The 6,679-nt window shown below is 37.3% G+C and overlaps 1 long non-coding RNA gene across 1 annotated transcript in view; it reads left to right on the plus strand.

The window, feature by feature from the left end:
• The window catches only part of LOC128629368 (uncharacterized), a 65,769-nt gene that overhangs the window by 38,975 nt on the left and 20,115 nt on the right, over positions 1-6,679 (plus strand). The gene's annotated exons all lie outside the window — the stretch shown is intronic.

Consider the following 6,679-nt stretch of genomic DNA (forward strand, 5'->3'; position numbering starts at 1 on the left):
CATAGATCCCAGCCCTCAGCCCCACTGAACACTTTTGGGATGGAATGGAACACCAGTTGCACTGGAAGCCTCCTCACCTGACATCAGTGCATGTCCTCACTAATGCTCTTGTAGCTGAATGAGCACAAATCCCCACAGCCATGCTACAAAATCTAGTGGAAAGCCTTTGCAGAAGCGTGGAGGTTATTATAACAGCAAAGGAGGACTAAATCTGAAATGGGATGTTCAACAAGCACATATGGGTGTAATGGTCAGGTGTCTACAAACTTTTGACCTTAAAGTATATCTTTATTCCACTGTGTTGTTGAATTCTCGAAGGTATTGATACATTTTCTATAACAGCATAGTAGTTCTGGCTACAAGGTATTTATTCATGCGCCCATTCTAATACATTTCTGTATTAATGACTTACACTGGAACTTGCATGGCAGACACTGCACATATGTAATCCTTGAAGTGGTGAAGTTTTCTGTGAAGCTGGCTGGGGAGAGAACAAATGTTTATTGCTGTTATAACACAAGGTCCACATTAAACATAACCTTAAATAGATTTTTTTTAAACGTATGTGCCATTCTTTAATTAATCACAAAATGTAATTGGTGATAAATAAGTGGGGTATAAGAAAAATAAAGTACTTAGGAACATGCTGTTATTGGAAAGTAATCAACTTCAGGGTGGTAGCAGCATCCTATCATGTTTTATTCCTCACTTGACAAAAGTCAGTGTTAATGCTTTTAGCTGGTTGAAGAGGTCTAATGGTTGTGAGGTCTTTTCAACAACTGGTCTTTAATCTTACGTAGTCAGTAATTATTAACCAGTGAGTTAATGAATAGTAATCTGAGTAATCTGAGTTGTGCTTGTTGAGTAAATGGTCATATGGGAATACTTTCAAAAGAACATAAATGCCAAAACAAGGTAAATACTTTCAAACTGTTTAGATGTTAAGATTGGATTTAAGTGACTTATGGTCTTCCAGGATCGGGCTACAGCATAATCCACTTACTTGAGAAGAAAATGTGACACTTTTCAAAAAGAGAAAAATCTTTCCATCTATACTGTTATAAACGGGACTACTTGCCTCTTACAGTATTTACAACAGCAAGGTTGCCCAGTTTGAATTGGAGGATGCTGGAGTGTCTTCCTCTAATGACGCATGTTGGAGGAAATAATCTTTTAAACAGTAAATTGCTTTTGAGGCAGCATTGTGGCATAGCAGGTAGTAATGCTGCCTCACAGCTCCAGGATCCATAGTTTAATCCCGAACTCAGGTTACTATCTCTGTGCAGTTTTGCACGTGGGTTTCCTCCAGGTTGTCCTCACAATAAATCACATTACAATAAAATGCCTCTAGGTGGGAAAGGGTTTGTGAATTTGTGTGTATGATGGCCTGTGATGGACTGGAATCCCAACCAGGGTGTATTCTCATTTCATACCCAGTGTTAATGGGATAGACTCCTGATCCAAAATGATCCTTGAACATCATAATGGAGTTACACTGAAAATGAAATGAAAAATGAAAAACCACTTTAGTGGTAAACATTCTGTGCATACACTCAGAACAACCTTGCGCCTCTATTCCTTTTGCAAAAGGTCTAAAGAAGCTTTCACTTGTATCTAGGATACCGCTTTAACATTCTCTGCACTTACTTTGCAACGATCATATTTTGTATTACTTCTTGCGTTTTCATTTATTTGTATTATTATTTATGCAGTTAAGTTGAAATATCACTGTGTCCACCTAGACCACTCCAGCACCATTACAAACTAGCATTTGGCTAACATTTGTATCCTTGCAGATGTGCTAATAGGTGATTTGTATCATTGCATCTTCAACATGTTGCATGCTTTGTAAATCTCTGTGGTGTTAAATGGCAAAAGATAAAGTTAGCTAAACGCATTTCAAGTTGACTGCTTAGGCTGAAAAGGCAAGGAACAGCATTATGTGTCAAATTTGTGTGGAATGGAAAGAAAGTTTTCTTCAGTTTTCTTTAAAGATCCAGATTTCTCTTATAGTCCTCTGACATAAATGTACTGACTGCACTCTTGTAAATACAGTAGAGTGCAAAAGTTTACACAGCCTTAGGACAAAATGTAGAAGACAGTTTAATTTCTACAAGACATTTAGTGTGTTAGGTTTCACAGATGCTGATTATCACAAGTAACAAAAATGGTGATCACCAACCCCCGAGGAGTGTACACTAATATTTTGTTTGAGTTTTTTTATTCATGAACTGTGATAACATTTTTTCCAGGCCTTATTGTTTTCAAATTAGGTTCAGATTAAATCTATTCAATTCAAGTGACCAAAGATGCTAATAACTATAATAACTCAATAATAAATATATTGTAATAACTTTGGATTGGATGGTGGATCGTAATTTCCACCACTGTAACTAAAACAAAAAAGTAAAATAAAATAAATCACACCGCCCCTGGCTATGCCTCATGGACCCAATTTTGAGAACCACAAATATATTGTATGTTAAGATACTGTGTAACTGAACTCTGTGAAATTCTCCCAAATTTCAGCGTCTAATAAAGTACAATCCTCATCATTCATTGATTTTCTGTAAATGCTTTATCATGGACAGGGTTGTGGTATATCGATGAACACTGGGTTAGACATAGGAATACACCTGAGTTTCAATATTGTCCTACATAATACAGCATAACATGACAACTAAAATATTAACTGCTAGTTTTCTACATTGTCCAATCCATTTGAACTCCTGAACAACTGAGAGCCCAAATGAATGACCTCCACTGGATTGTGATATTTCAGTGCACAGCTGAAAGTTCTGTCTTTCTTTCTAAACTATACTAACAAAGATGACTACAGATGGAGGCGATGCCGCACTTAGATCCAGTATCAGTATTACTTATCTATATTTCAGGCCCAGTGAAAACAGACCACCCTCTATGTCCCTTAAACAATGGCCATGTCCAAAATAGCACAATGCTGAGGGCTTGTTTGTTTCCATCTTTCAGGCCCTAGAGACTGGTAGCATCCTGTTGTGCTTGTTGTCCCGTGTGTGGAGCCAGGGTTCCTTAAGTGGCTTCCAAGTTAACAGTCCTTGTCAACTCTGGACCAATCTCTCTTTTTCTAGATTAAATCTAGAGCCATTATGGTACAAAATCAGTGTCTGTTCTAAGAGAAGTGTCTGCTTTTTGCTAGATACAGATTTTATTGAATTTTTTTGCTTGGTCATAGGAGACATTTTTAGGTCACCTTCATGGTATCTTGAGTGTGTGCATACCAGTGGGGTGCTGTCAGCGAGTACTTTGCAGAGGTGACGCATGACATATGAGTGGGGTGGAATTGTTTCGGAGTGATGACCTAGGTGTGACACTCTTGGTGCTTCAGTCTACTTCCTCGCTGACCTCTGCTGGTATTCCATCTCATTCTCTCACTTTAAAACACCGCTTCCTTCTTTTTCATTGTTCTCCTTCCATATTTTATAGGTCTACTGACTCCCTCGCCCTTTTCCTCACACACTGACGAACACACTGCACTTATCTCAGTTTGCAATGTGGCTCTGAAACAAAGTCTTCCTAATAATTAGGAATGTGCACTAGATTATTTTCTTTCTCCAGCACAGATTCCACTCCCTGCGGACGAGGAACTAAACCAGGTCTCTTCTAACGCAGTCTCGACTGATTATGAGAAACCGGACACAGCGTCTGATCTAATAATTTAACCCAAATCTGTTTATTAAAAAGATTTTTGCTTTAATTAATGTTAAGTTAAGACAATACCATGCTCTGTAATTAGTCTCTGATCTGCTGTGAAAGAGGGCTAAAGTGTAGGAAAGCCCTAATTATGTACACAAGACAGTTCTTGAAACATTACATGATGACAAGTCGCATCAAGAACTAATAAACAAAAAATCAGGAAAGGTTTATCTCTAAAGCCATAACTGTGGATTGCTGCTACTGACAAACAGAATTATAGAAAAGAATGACAGTAAAACAGTGAATACACATGTACAATAAATACTTTTACTATTTTAGTTAGTTCATCACAACTTTTAATGTCTCATTGTTTACTATTATGTGGTATTTGGCAGGAAAGTTCATACTGATGCAACAGTGCTTCTTCCTCATGCTCTTGTTCTTGTGCCATTTCTGAATTTGTCCTCTATTTACCATAATGTGCACTATTTAGGTTGTTGGTGGTAGTAGTAGCAGCAGTATCGGCAGCAGCAATAGCAGGAGGAGGAACAGCAGTATTAGTAGAAATAGTTTCAGCAGTAGTAGTAGTAGTAGTAGTAGTAGGAGCAACAATAGTAGTAATAGTAATACTTTCAGCAGCAGTAGTAGTATCAGTGGTAGATGCAGCAACAGCAGTATTAATAGTAGTAGTAGTAGAAGAAAAAGAAATAGTAGTAGTAGCAGGAGCAGTAGTAATAATAGTAGTAGTAGTAGCAGTAGTAATAGTGGTAGCAGTAGTAGTAGTAGCAGTAGTAGTAATAGCAGTAGTAGCAGGAGCAGTAGCAGTCGTAGTAGTAGCAGTAGTAGTAGTAATAGCAGTAGTAGCAGGAGCAGTAGCAGTCGTAGTAGTAGCAGTAGTAGTAGTAATGGTAGTAGTAGCAGGAGCAGCAGCAGCAGCAGCAGCAGCAGTAGTAGTAATAATAGTAGTAGTAGCAGGAGCAGCAGTAGTAATAATAGTAGTAGCAGGAGCAGTAGTAGTAGTAGCAGTAGTAGTAGCAGGAGCAGCAATAGTAGTAGTAGCAGGAGCAGTAGTAGTAATAGTAGTAGTAGCAGCAGGAGCAGTAGTAGTAATACCAGCATTCGTAGTAGTAGTAGTAATAGTAATAGTAGTAGTAGTAGTAATAGTAGCAGGAGCAGCAGCAGTAGTAGTAGTAGTAGTAGCAGTAGTAATAGTAGTAATAGCAGGAGCAGTAGTAGAAATAGTAGTAATAGCAGGAGCAGTAGTAGTAATAGCAGGAGCAGTAGTAGTAATAGTAGTAGTAGCAGGAGCAGTAATATTAGTAGTAGTAATAGTAGTAGGGGAAGAGTAGTAGTAGTAACAGGAGCAGCAGTAGTAGTAATAGTAGTAGTAGAAGGAGCAGTAGTAATAGTAGTAGTAGTAATAGTAGTAGGGGAAGAGTAGTAGTAGTAGCAGGAGCAGTAGTGATAGTAGTAGCAGTAATAGTAGCAGGAGCAGTAGTAATAGTAGTAGTAGTAGCAGGAGCAGTAGTAATAGTAGTAGCAGTAATAGTAGCAGGAGCAGTAGTAATAGTAGTAGCAGTAATAGTAGCAGGAGCAGTAGTAATAGTAGTAGTAGTAATAGTAGTAGGGGAAGAGTAGTAGTAATAGTAGTAGCAGTAATAGTAGCAGGAGCAGTAGTAATAGTAGTAGTAGTAATAGTAGTAGTAGGGGAAGAGTAGTAGTAGTAGCAGGAGCAGTAGTAATAGTAGTAGCAGTAATAGTAGCAGGAGCAGTAGTAATAGTAGTAGTAGTAGTAGTAGTAGTAGTAGTAGTAGTAGTTGTCATCTTTAGATAATGCCCTTGGCCTTTTCCATAGTCTCCCCCACATCTGTTATCTGATTGTTTTGTTTTGAGAATGCGATAAAATGGAGTTGAATGCGAATCACTTGGATAAGGACTGAAGCTGAGAAATGGAGAGAAAGTGGGAGGTGAAAAGAAATCTCACATTCACCACCTGCTTTTGCTGCTCTCCAATCACAAAAAGGCTTTAGAGAGCTACATGACTTCTGCTTGAGACAGAAAGATGATAGATAGACTGTCCCTGGAGAGACTGTGGCCTATTTCTTTCAAGGTAATCCCAAAGTTGAAGAAGGTTCTAGACGCATCAGATAGGGATCTGGAAAGGTCAGAGTCTTCAGTTTGCTTGCCATAGAAAAAGACAAGTGTGTGCAAAGTACCACAGGAAGATATTGTGTTGCACAGAAATCTCTAATGAGGAATAAGCGATGCAATGAATTATATAAATATAAAATAACCAAATGATATTTATTTATAAAATAACCAAATGAAAGTTATTTGCTTGTCCTCGGTTTAATGAAACTCTGGGTGTTAACATTACAGTCTCGAATTAAGTTTATTTGAAAGTCACTATGGTGTAATGTGCATTGCTGTTCTCCCATTTGACTGCTGTTTAGACTGCGATATGACACCTGGCATGCGTGTGCAATTTCTCCCAAAGGCACCTGATAAAACAATGACCAGGCGGAAAAATGGATTTGATCCTTGTGAGAATAATAGTTCTGAGGAAATATGGTATAAGGAAAATTGTAGGATGATAAGTTTTAATTAACCTTAAGAATAAAGAAATATTTATGAGCTATCCATTTTCCACTTAAAAATGGACTCTAATGATCACTATCCAGTACATTATATATATATATATATATATATATATATATATATATATATATATATATATATATATATATATATATATATATATATATTCCATTATATATTCTGTTCCTCTCGAGGCTATCTGACATTTTCAGTGTAGCATGTCTCTGGTATTTCTATACAAATTTTCTGTGCAAAATCCCAAATTAAAAAAAATGTGCCAGACTCCAGCAAACACCAGCAAAAATAGCTTAAAATTTTTTAGATTCTTTTTAATATTAATTGTATTTTATTTTTTTATTCCAGGCATGATGTTTTATCTTATGGTATTCCTACACATGGACAATCCATT

This window comes from Ictalurus punctatus, chromosome 28, assembly GCF_001660625.3.
Source record: "Ictalurus punctatus breed USDA103 chromosome 28, Coco_2.0, whole genome shotgun sequence".
NCBI classification, from domain to species: Eukaryota; Metazoa; Chordata; class Actinopteri; order Siluriformes; family Ictaluridae; genus Ictalurus; species Ictalurus punctatus.